Source organism: Lepidochelys kempii, chromosome 10 (assembly GCF_965140265.1).
Source record: "Lepidochelys kempii isolate rLepKem1 chromosome 10, rLepKem1.hap2, whole genome shotgun sequence".
Lineage (NCBI taxonomy): Eukaryota > Metazoa > Chordata > Testudines > Cheloniidae > Lepidochelys > Lepidochelys kempii.
In genome coordinates, this window is record NC_133265.1 from 54606888 (window position 1) to 54619807 (window position 12920).

The 12920-nt window shown below is 39.9% G+C and overlaps 1 protein-coding gene across 3 annotated transcripts in view; it reads left to right on the forward strand.

Annotated features, from left to right (window-relative positions):
* Positions 1-12920, forward strand: part of OTUD7A (OTU deubiquitinase 7A) — a 273562-nt gene that overhangs the window by 33941 nt on the left and 226701 nt on the right. For 2 of the 3 annotated variants that reach the window (XM_073303652.1, XM_073303653.1), the window contains one exon: positions 3101-3228. The gene's annotated coding sequence lies outside the window, so the exon portion shown is untranslated. The remainder of the gene's footprint in view (positions 1-3100; positions 3229-12920) is intronic. The other variant, XM_073303654.1, reaches the window with a different exon arrangement.

The window sequence follows — 12920 nt, forward strand, 5'->3', positions numbered from 1 at the left end:
TGACTAAGTGTGGGTCACAAACTCTTCATTGCTTATTACTCAGGAGGATCTTCTTTCAAGCAAGTTGTTTTTGTGCGTTCTGCAGGCCCTTGTTCACTGGCACTCACTGAAATGAGCATAGGACCTTTGTGTGGTCATAGTTTAGGCAGCCCAGCAGATAAGCAAACATGTACTCCTACCAAAAAACCTGCAGAATGTGCATCCATTTTAAATGTCCCCAGCTTGACTCCACCAGTGTTCAAAGCAGTTGATGCAGCAGAGTTATGCTATTCCTGACACCAAACATTATGCCACTGCAGTTTAGACCTCAATTAACTTGAAAACATAAATCATTATCTTCTACAACCAGGAGAGATTCATTTTCATGTGTAAACAGCTCAGTCATATGATGATGGTTTGAAGCTGGTCATAACATTTCTTTTTAATCTAGTTGATCAAGTCTCTGTGCCCTTTGTAAGACAAAGATTTTAAAAATAGCCACTGTATTTTTCTTTCTTTTGTTCTCTCTTTCCAGTTAGTCATAACAACAAAGTTTATTTAAATCAAGAGTGGGGAAAGTATTTGCTCCTTGAGGGAGCAGAAAATAGCAAGCCATTCAGCCCTGAGATGAGAGAGAGAGAGAGAGATAAAGATGGATAATTTAATATTTAAATTAAAAATAACACTTTTTTCCATTCACGAGAACCCACATCTCTTTTCCTAACATGAAAGTGAATTTTTGTATAACATATTTGTTAATAAGTGAATGTTTGCAATCCTTAAAGAAACCTATGGTATACCTATACTCAAATTTCATGTTTTATTTCCCTGCAGAAGATGCCTTATTTTTGTGAGAAGAGGGTTCAGAGAACGTCTAAACATTGTTCTTCTTGCTATGTGCAACTGTGGATACAAAGGAAATAGTGACTATTTATGTCTCAACTTTTTTTATAAGTAGTAGTAGCATATGAACTGAAGCTTCATAAAGAGAATTCCTGTTTGTTTCTTTATGTTCCCAACAAAATCTAAGATTAACAATTTAGTGTGGCTCCACTAAGGAGGAAAGGACTCTTGTCACCATTAACTTACACAAGTATATCCTTGCTGCTCCTTGGGAGATATTCTGCCAAGGGGTTGGGGAGCAATTGAGGTGGATGATAGGCAGCGTCTTTGGCACTGGGTGTCAGCGTAGTCCTTGAGATCTACCAGTCCATTCTGTGGGGTGGAAGCCACCTTCCCTCCCCACTGAAATGACAATGAGGAAATGTCCGGAGCTTAGATTTGTGACATTCACTGACCCTTATGTGGGATATGCTCAAGTGGGGATGATTTGGCCCATAAACAGCACTTTTCTTGAGATTAGGGTTGCAGTCTTTGAAACAAAAATTGTAAAGCTGTTAATGGAAGATCAATGGGCCTGGTTCACTCTTCTCATACTCCATGCTTGGGAAGAGCAAAAGTTTTGCCTTTTGAAAACAGCAGATTTAATCATGCCAGATTTTTTTTTTAAACACTTCCTACAAGAGAGATCTCTTAAAAAGGCTCCTCTTCTCCTCATTTCAAACGATGGAAGCAGAAGACTGGGTGACACTGTCAAAAAAAAATACTTGGCATGCTTTTCTGGAACAAAATATACAAACTGTAGCTCCATATACATGTGTTTGCTCAGTGCTGTTGCATTCTTTCTTGGTGATGGTTATGGAAAAGTACTTTTGTTTAAAGGAGGAAACAAATGACTAGATTTTCCCAATCCCTAGCCCTCTTCCTTTTGTAGCACTAGGATTAGGGTATGTCATAGCACTAAGAGGAGATTATTTATAGTTGGTCTACCTGCTGCAATGTAATCCTGAACACTGGAAGAGCAGTGCTTCAGCAAGTAAAACTCTAATTATGGTAACTTATGTTTATCTTCTTTTTTTACTGTTACCCTGAGTAAAATGTAATGGGTGAGTTGGCAGTACTCATAATTTTATCGTTTGAAATAATAAGCAATGTATGTGACCTCCTTTCTTTTTCTTTTAGCATAATAGTATGAATAGGGTTTGTTCTTGTTCTGAAGATAAATGAGCTGAACCAAAGCTTATCTGCAATGTTATTACATTTTTCAAAACCCTTTTGATGCACAAAAATCCTTAGACCCTAAGAACAGTTACCTAGAGAATTTGCTCTGTGCTTTTGTTTTTAAAAGACTGTTCCTAAACAGTCCAATTGGCTACTTAGTAAAATTATTGATGCGCAGTTCTGCTAGTGAGATGCAATGGTTCTATCTCTATTGGTCCTGCACTTTCCCATGTCTGTGCAGTTGGAATGCAATGATATTATGTACATTTGGATTTACCAGCTCTCCTTTCTCTTTCTTCAAGCCTTGCACTGTTAAATTAGGTCACTGCATATATTGCATGTTAAATAAGAAGAGAGGCTTTGTGGTAATATAGAAGAAGTTAGTGTCAGTTCTTCAAACCAGCAAGTATTACTGGAAACATATCTTATTAAAGTATACCTCACACGTAAATCTTGTACGTTCACATTTCTCCATACTACTAGTCACACATGAACACGCTAATCAGTTCTTTGTTCTGCATGGGTCTGTTCTCCTGAAAATTGTGGTATTTGGACTCAAGAAAACCAATGGGCCAAATTTTCTTCTCAGTTACACCTATGCAGTCTTACAGATGTCAATGAGTTTTCATGAGTATAACTGAGAAGAAAATTTGGCCCCAAATACTCAGTGACCTGATGCAGTGAACATCTATGATTAGTGGCAATTGTCCATTTTCTAATCAAACATTTACAAACTTACTCTAGAAAAGGAAATGTATTTTTATTTTAAAGAGATTTGAGTTAAAACAAATTTGCTTACTGAGTTGAGATTCAACTACAGACAGACTTGGAGTAAGAAATTCAAAAAGCCCCAGAGTCCCATTTGGAAAAGCAGAAAATCTTCGTTGTTGCTGAAGGAGAGTGAGCTGACAGCAGCTCCAAACCCATCTCTGGGTTTCTGTAATGTACATCATCAGTGTCCTAACCCTAAACATGTTCACCTAAGACTAGGATGATAGGTGTGTGGTTCTTCTTAAACTGTAGCACTGAGGTATTTCCAACTCTTTTACATCTCTGTTAGGAATTCCTGGGGACCCAGCTGAATTGATGGAGGAATGATGAGCTGATGCCTATTTTCTGAGATGATGATATAGCTTTTTACATGCTTCTTCTTTTCATCAGCACATCTTGAAGCACTTTACCAAGAAGGTCAGTATTGATACCCGCCTTTTACAGATGGGGAAACTGTGGCACAGGGAGATCAAGTGACTCGTGCAAGGTCACCCTGCTGGTCAGTGGCAGAGCAAGGAATAGACCCAGGTCTCCTGAGTCTCAGTCCAGTGCTCTGAACACTAAGCTACACTGGCTGTAGCTAGGGCTGTGTCATAAATATAAAGGGAAGGGTAACTACCTTTCTGTATACAGTGCTATAAAATCCCTCCTGGCCAGAGACAAAACTCTTTCACCTGCAAAGGATTAAGAAAGTAAGGTAACCTCGCTGGCGCCTGACCCAAAATGACCAATGACAGTACAAGATACTTTCAAATCTGGAGGGTGGGGGGAACAAAGGGTTCTGTCTGTCTGTGTGATGCTTTTGCAGGGAACAGATCAGAAATGCAGGTCTTCCAACTCTTGTTAAGTTAGTAAGAAATCTAGCAAGAAAATGTGTTAGATTCTGTTTTGTTTAAATGGCTGTTAAAATAAGTTGTGCTGAATGGAATGTATAGTCCTGTTTTTGTCTCTTTTTGTAACTTAAGGTTTTGCCTAGAGAGACTCTCTATGTTTTGAATCTGATTACCCTGTAAATTATTTACCATCCTGATTTTACAGAGGTGATTCTTTTACCTTTTCTTTAATTAAAATTCTTCTTTTAAGAACCTGATTGATTTTTCATTGTTCTTAAGATCCAAGGGTTTGGGTCTGTGTTCACCTGTACCAACTGGTGAGGATTCTTATCAAGCCTTCCCCAGGAAAGGGGGTTAGGGCTTGGGGGTGGGGAGGGGAGACGTCTCCAAGTGGTCTCTTTCCCTGTTCTTTGTTTAAAACGCTTGGTGGTGGCAGCATACTGTTCAAGGCCAAGGCAAAGTTTGTACCTTGGGGAAGTTTTTAACCTAAGCTGGTAAGAATAAGCTTAAGGGGTCTTTCATTCAGGTCCCCACATCTGTACCCTAGAGTTCAGAGTGGGGAAGGAACCTTGACATTCTGTTTCACATAATACAGCCAAACCTGCAGCTGCAGGGCTTCCCCATCTTACTAGGGTCCCACCAAGTAGGAATGATAGCTAGTGAGATGTTTACCATTCAGTGCCAGTGCCACCTGGTGTGGTGAACAAGCTGATTCATGAGACCTCTGTGGAGATTTCTTGAAACCCTTGAGGAGAAAAATACACACCTTAGTTCTTGACATATTAGTCAAGGACATATACTCATTCCGCTTTATGAAATGTCAGCCTTCCCCACCTCCCCCCCAGCTGGTATGGCAGAGCTGTCTGAGGTAAGATGGAGTGAAGGTAGTTATACGTTGACTTTTGGGGCTTGCGTATGGGTGACAAACTGGAAAGCTTTGCAGCAGGTCCGGAGTTGTTGGAATTGGCCCTGACTCCCCAAATCAAACAGGATTGATAGGTAGCCTTTTCTCTCTTCTGTTCCCCTCCTTGTTGCTTTGACTATTGATTTTAAACTTTCCATCTGCTACAGGTAGAGCCCTATAAAAACATGTCACAGACCATGGAATCTAGTCTCCCCTAATGAAATCTGGTCTTTTGTTTATTTTTACCCTATATTATACTATAAGGTAAAAGTGTACAAAAGTACACAGTGTTTCTCAAACTCGGGGTCCTGACCCAAAAGGGACTGCAAGGCTATTGTAGGGTTCGCCATATTGCCACCTTTACTTCTGCACTGCCTTCAGAGCTGGGTGGCAGCAGAGCAGAGGCTGCTGATTGTTGGCCGGGTGCCCACCTCTGAAAGCAGCACTGCAGAAATAAGGGTGGCATGGTATGGTGTATCGCTGCCCTTACTTCTGCACTGCTGCTGCTGGTGGCAGCTCTGCTGTCAGAGCTGGGTGTCCAGCAGCTGCTTTCTGGCTGCCCAGCTCTGAAGGCAGCGCAGAAGCAAGGGTGGCAGTACTTTGGACCCCCCACCCCCAACACACAACTTTGCGACTTCTTGGGTTGGGACCCCGAGTTGGAGAAATGTTGAGTTAAGGGCTTTACATGTTTGTTTTTGCTGTTTTTAAATACATATTCATGTTTTGTTACAACGCCATGAAATTTAAGATTTGCATACTTGACACCATGAAATTCAAGACTTTTAAAATACTATAACTGTGAAATTTACAAAAGTGGACAATGAATTTAGTAGGGCCCTAGTTATAGGATCCAGCTGCCCAAGTTGCAATCTTGTGAAAATTGAAACAACTGAAAATGAAACCTACTGGTATGTACCTTGCAATTGCTTCAGACTAAACAAAACCAATTTTTTTCAATTTTTCCTTTTAAGTCATGTTTTCTAGACCTTTTTATAATTTTTGTTGCTCTCCTCTGGATTTTCTTCAATTTGTCCACATTTTTCCTAAAATATGGCGCCTAGAACTGGACACAATAGTCTGTCCAGTCAACACCCTTGCTAATACATCCCGGCTTGATTTTTTTTTTTTTAACAGTGTTACACTGTTGACTTGTATTTAACTTGTGATCCAATATGACCTCCAGATCCTTTTCCGCAGTGAAAATCTGGGAGTGGTGGGCTGTGTCACTGCCCTGTTTAGTGGTGTATGGTTCTTCAGTTAAAAAAAAAAGGAAAAAGTCTTTTCATCTGCAGTGTAGATCTGTTGGTTGTTCTCTTTTTGCTGCCCATATTAAACAAGTGTATAATGTGCATTGGAACTCTGCTTTCCATATGAGAGATTCATAGTGTGGATCAGAGGGGAAAACTTTGCCTTAAAAATGTAATAAATCGAGTGAATATTCTTAGGTACAGACTTAGCCTCTGAAGGCACCTCAGACTCATGGTAGACCTTGTGGCCGTGCAGATCCCTCATATAGTTATTAAAATGTTGATTTCCCTTATTTCCATTAGTGAACAATACAATTATTTTTTTTGTATTTGTATTATATGTATTTTTGTATTTTTGTATTTTGTATTATATGTGTTTTTGACTTCTTTATCCAAAAGGATTTTGTTGATCTCTACATTTGACCGGCAATATGACCTGCTATGTAGGCATTAGGGCCTGATTTCCAAGACTGCTCACATTTTTCTTGCTCCCAAGTTAGGTGTACAAATGGCCTAGGATAGTGACATGTATAATGTTACTGCTCATTGACCCTTGTAAGGGTAAAAACAGAGATAGTGGTAAAAATTATTATATTTAGATTTCATATAGTATATTCACATTAGTCTGAATACTGATAATCTGCTCCCCAGCTTTACTTCTGGTTCACTACTGTGTCTTTAAGGAAGCCTGAAATCATTAGTATATTTTTAGTAGAATTGAAACACCACCAATGATAACAAGTATAATAAAACATCTTTTTTACAGAGGTACACTAGATTAATAAATTACAAAATATTTCAAATCAGGTGAATGACGGCAGATGTAGAGCGATTAAAAACTTCTTACTCAAACACCAAATTCTCTTTTTCAGTATGTATTATATATGATTCAACATATCTCTAATAGTTTTGAGGATTTGGAGGGAAATTTAACTGAGAAATTATGCTGAAATTTTAATACTTACAAAAGTGTACTTTTTATGCCAGTTATGATGGAGTTTTCTCTTGAAGCTTAATTCTTTGAATTCATGTCCGATAGCAGTGTTGGATGTCTGTGAGAACAAGGGAGAATTTCATGAGGTACTGTAGATAACACCAAAATCTGGAATGAAGGAAGATACTGAGTTTAAGAGAAGAGCTGGGTAGGGCAATTTTCTCTCCATCCTTTGTCGCTCTCAGCTCTAAATAGTGATCCTCTCTCTTCTCCCTCAGTTCTACTGACTATGACAAGATTCAGGCTCGTGTAATGGTTTTTAGAGACTGCATCTGATGAAGTGAGCTGTAGCTCATGAAAGCTTAGGCTCAAATAAATTTGTTAGTCTCTAAGGTGCCACAAGTACTCCTTTTATAAGTGTACAGTTACCTTTTGTGGTCAAAAGGAAGGGGTCACAGCTGTTCATATTGGAAATCTGGTTCAGGTACACCTTACCTAACTGGTAAGTGCTTATGGACCTTAGACTTCCTGGTGAATAGTTCTATGCACATATTCAATGCTGCAGAGGAATTCCACAAAACCTGAAGAGACGCACACACTAGATGACTGTGTGCTCCTTTAGGTGCTCTTGAAAGTGCCACCATAGTCTGGAGATCTGTGTGCGTATGAAATTCTCTGTGTAACTCATTTTCTTAAAAGGAGACCTCATTAGGCTTAATTTTGCAGCTGGGTCCATGCTGGTAGACCTTATGGCCGTGCAGATCCCCATTGACTAATGGGACTTTGTGTGTGTGTGTGTGACATAGTTTCAACAACAGAGCCTGGTAGCTCTTGCTGTAAGCATGTGGTGTTAGTCAAAACAGAATGATGGTCTGCTATTAAATACTAATGCTTCTGAAGTTGGATTGTTGTTAAAAATCTGTGTAAAATAGATGGCTTTCGCAGGCCTCAAATAAAATTAAATTACCAAAAATATTGTATTTTCATGATAGATGGAAGGTGCTAGGATCTAAGATAAGATCCCCTGGGGGGGGGAGGGCGGTTCATAATGAATTGAGTACTACATTTTACAACCTCTTTTAGGAAAGTTTTTCACTGATTATGTCATAAAATTGAAACCTATATACTAAGATACTGATTTTTTTTTTTAGTCTAATTTATACTTCCATCTGCTTCCTTTCCTAAACTCATGGGATTTCAGCCATGTTATAAAGTAGGCTTCTGCATAGCTATATCATGCATCTGTAAGCTCTTCCATTGTTTAATAACGTGTGAATTCTTGCAAACATCTGTTTTAGGTTAGAGCCATCTCTTCAATTCAGAAAGGCTGGAGTCTTGCACTGGGCAGCAAATAGCAGGTGTAAAATTAATTTCCCCTTTTTACTGGAAGACATAATAAAGCAACCAAGGGTCTTTTTTGTTAGCACAAATCTAGTTATTTGAGACCTCTAGTTTTTAAGTCTTTTATTGGGTCAATGGCTTGTTATAAAATATTTTTAAACTGTAAATCACGAATAAAGCAGACTTAAAGTTCTTTAGTTATTAGGTGGCCTGGCTAGCAACATTTATATGGGTGCTACCCCAAGTTGAGCTCATCAACTGACAACTAAGTTTTGCAACTCACTCACTTTAGCTAAAAGCTGTGATTGTTTCCCTTTGAGAAACTACTAGGGTTGGAAACTTGTGAAACTTTTTTTTGGGTCAAGACACAATCCTTCCTCCTCCTGATGACTTTTTACCTCTCTTGTACCGTTGGAGAAAAATATGCATTGGCTCCTTTGCTGCATAGGAAGGCAAACTTTCCCTAACTTCTGAGGTTTAACAGTCCCATTGGCAATCCAGAAGTATTTTGAAAATATTTGGTCTCAAAAGCAGCAATGGATTAAGGGCAAATATGTGAATGAAGGGCTAGAACAGGATCAGGGCCTCACACAGCATTTCTCTTGTGCACCTGAATGTCATGCAATCAACAAAGGCCTCTTCCAGGCTTATTATTTCCATGATCAAAGAGTTCTGCATCCCCACTGGCTTCAAAAAACTAGTTACTTACAAAATCCGTGCTTGCCAAAGGGCTGATCAAAAGGGGGATGCTTTCTCTTACTTGAATATGAATGAAGCTCACACCTTTGTGGCCAGTACCCCCTGTCTCTTAGGTAGAACCCAAAGGGATGCCCTTAGATTGTTTGTTTATAAGTTATACCACAAACAGCAAGTTAAAGCAATAAAAGGTTAGGGAATGCACCCCATGAGAAACCAGATCCTAGCCCTTTTTATAAAAAGATTAATTGAATGTTCCAGACCAGCTCCTATGGCATCTCTCCTATGGGGAGAAATTGGCCTAGTGGAAGTTGTATGCTGCTAGGATAGATGCTTAACCTTCTGTTTCCTTTACTGAGGCCCACAACAAGAGTTTCTGGAATCGGAGCTTGGCTTCTTTCTCTCGAATGTAAGGACTAAAGAGATGGTCCATGGTGCCTCCACCTGTCCTCCTTAAACCTGCAGCAAGGCAGGCTGGAAAATGTAGGGCACCATGATAGTTATCTTTGTGGCCCTATTTGTGGTGAGGGCTGCTGGGGGTAAAAGGACTGAAGGCTTTTCCATGCAAACAGCTCCTTCTTACAGACTCAGGAGAGCTAGAAGGAGGAAGATTGCAGGGAGAATTTATTGGAAGCAGTAAAGTTTTAAGAACTGAGTGAAACAGTGGCTTTCTCAAACCCATCACAGCAGGTTTTTCCTAGTTTTATTTTAATTCTGTATCTTCTTTTTCTAAGAGAGACAAGCTGGTGAAGTAATATCTTCTATTGGACCAACTTCTATTGGTGAAAGAGACCAAGCTTTCTTCACCTCTTCTTCAGCTGGTCCAATAAAAGATATTATCCCTCATATCCTGAGACCAACAGGGCTACCACAACACTGCAAATCTCCATTTTATAAACACTTGCCTTGTTTGTTTTTTAATCATATCTCCACTTGAGCAGGAGGACTGCAACCTTTGTGGAAAGCATAAACCTTTCAATTTGCACCAAAATTCCCATCTCTTTACTCCATATTTGGGGGCATTGTAGAATACCTGACAGCCAAGCAACACACAGCTAATTTATTGTTATGAGGGAAATAGCCTCATCGGTGTTAGCAGAAAGGCAGCTTGAGAGGCTATTGTAAATAGTTTATCCTGGTCCTGGTGAAATAGGTAATGCCTGCCTTATTACAAATGCATCAGTGCCAGTGATTCTGACTTATTCCTGTAGTTAGGATTAATGTGTACTCTTTGAAATGAAGAAATCCAGCTAAAAGTTACAATTCTACAAAAGTCCCAGTCAAGCTCAGTTACTTGAATTCTGAAAGTTGTTGAAAATGACCGTTTTCCTGTTTTGTTTCTTTGAGTTAAAATGAGGAAGTGTTGTTACGGTAGCTTTTTAGTATTTTTACTGATGAATTTATTTAACACTTTATATTGCTAACCTAGTGCACTAAACACAATGCTTTGTTTTAAAACATGGGGCTTGAGTCTCATTTACACCAAGGCAGTGTAAAAGGATCTCAAAGTGCATGTAATTATAATTTACATCTACCTTAAGATCTCCTTACACTGACAGAGTGGAGTAAATAGGAATCAGGTCCTTGAGCTGTCCTGGTGGATAAGATAATATTTGTGTTTCTTTTTTCCCTTTTCACGTATTTTAAATTTTACCTTTCTGCCTGCTAAACATTAACTTCAGTGTCAACAAAAACTGTCAAAGTGATAGGGTGTAGATCCTACAGAAACCTGAATGCTTCCATTGTTTTTCTTTGACATTGAACAGTATGTTATATAGTGTCAAGGCTGTTAGGAGCAACAGCAGGTCAATTCTGAAGAAAGAGACGAGGCCATTTTCAAGCATGTTCCCACCTGATATGAAAAAAACACGATTGCATGATGAGACAGTAAGCTACCATGGAAATTGTTGTGAAACTGCTAACATAGGTCTCATTTTCATGCACCTAATTTATTTCAAATAAATCATTATGAATGGTAAAAGGGAAAGCTGGGAGAAAAAATGCCCCATCATGGGGATCTCTCAGAAAGGAACAAGAGTCATTGTTGAGTGATTCTATCCACTCTGGCATCACTCAGAGATGAGTCTGCAGCACTTTACAATCAGTAGTGTTGAAGGCTGTTGAAAGAGCTGAAATACGAGTAGTGGGGGATGGCAGGACAAGAACATTTAAGAAGTCAAGATGTTTAGAGAGTTAATTTAAAATAGGGGAAATCATCAGACTTTCTTCAAAGAGGTGCTCAGCTGTTTGTCTGCAGGAATGAAGGAAGCAAAACTGGGAGGTGAGTCCAGGCTGAGGATTAGAAGGGTGGAGAGTGAGAGATTGGGAACAAAGGACAATGTAGGGAATATGAGTTTGAAGGAGGGAAAGAGAGGAGTCAGAGGTTAATGGACTGGAGATTTCTGAATGATTGAGTGTGTGATATGCAGAGGGGAGAGAGGGAGAGGACTATTGAAGTAATACGAGTGGAAGAGGGAATTCAGAGAGAGGCTGTGAGAGAGCTCAGAAAGAGGTAAAAAGGCAGTGACAGACTCTGAAGAATTGGACCAAAGTTGGTGACTGAATGAGGAATTTAATGAATAATCGAGATGAAACAGAATCAAGGGGCTTAGTTGTGGAAATTGAAGTAATCCAGTTTAGGGTAGTGGGGGGGACGGGGACTGAGGTGAAATACCTACCACTTTGCCATTATGTCAGGCAATGGTTAGGGACTATTTCTATCCCCAGAGATGACCTGTACCTGCCGATGGGGGCAGAGTGAGGGCAGCAGCTTCAGCAGATGTTACTGAGCATGCTTCTGTACAAGCCAAGCAGCATCTGGGGGGCAGGGGGGGAAGAGGCGTGTGACCCTGCATGTCCCCCCATGCATCACATCTGGCCAACTCCAACTCTCTCTGAAATAAGACTCTTGATGACACAATTCAAAGCCCTTGGAGTAGTATGGGAGGTAGACAAACAAAATATGTAAAACAGGAGACTAGCCAGACTTCATAGAGAGAGAAATGAGAGTCCACAGGGTCTCCCACCTTGAATTAACATGCATTTAAGTTTTAACATACACATTGGATTCAACCGCATCAGCTCTCATACAGTAACCCTCATAGCCCCAGATCAGTGACAGTGCTGCCAAATAAGCAATGCAGAAGTAGTACAAAGACTTTTTTGGTAGCTTCTGACTGAGCTCATGGCAAGGCATTCAGTGAGGTCATGTTCCATCTGACATACATGGAAGTCTGCCGTTGATTTAAGGAGGAGCAATGTTGGGGTCTATCGATGCGTGTGACACCAGCTCTGTGACTGGGCATTTCCAATGACTATTCAGAGATAATTGGGCTCAGATCCCCACTGGGAAGATGGGTGGTGTTGGCAGGAGTAGTACTCTTTCAAATGTTTCCTATGAGCTAAATCCACTCTCCTCATATACTCAACCAGAGTAAGCAGTCTGATGCCTGAATGCCAAATCTCACTGCAAAGGGGAGTCCACATAGGACTTGACTCTGGTATGTAGGGGTTCTTCACTGTAAGCATGGGCTCCCTAAATCCATTTTAGTCCTCTGTTTGCCCCCACTATGAACTGGGACCATTATGGTCCCGTTGTGTCTGGGATCATCCTCTGCCATAGAGAGTGAAGGGGAATTGCCCCAGGAAATAAAACAAAATAGGCCTTTGAGGCCATTCAGTGACATGAAAATTGTTGTCAAGTCAATGGGCTAGATTCTTCACTCTCCTGTAGAAAGTGGGTGCAAAATGCTATCTTTGTGATTTGGTAGTGTTTAACAAGGCAGTGGAGAATCGGACCCAGTGTCATTGTAAAATAAACAACACTGATCAAAGGGAAATAACCATTTTTCAGATTATCATCAGGACCCTTTCTTTGTTTTTAAAAATATATATTCTACTTTTTTCAATCTCTTCAAGCTTTTTAGTCCCATCTATGAAGTGGAGTTGATTGTAGACTCTGTCGTTATGCTGGGCAAAAATTTTCAGAAGCTCCTAAGTCCCATTTTCCAAAAGCACCATAAGCATTTTCAAAAGTGGTACTTAGACGTCTAAATCACTTACATGATTTTACCCTTCACCTTTTAAATGTGTTTAGGGCTATTTTAAAATAAATTGTCATCTCCCCAGCACGTCCGAAGCAGTCCATTTTTCTG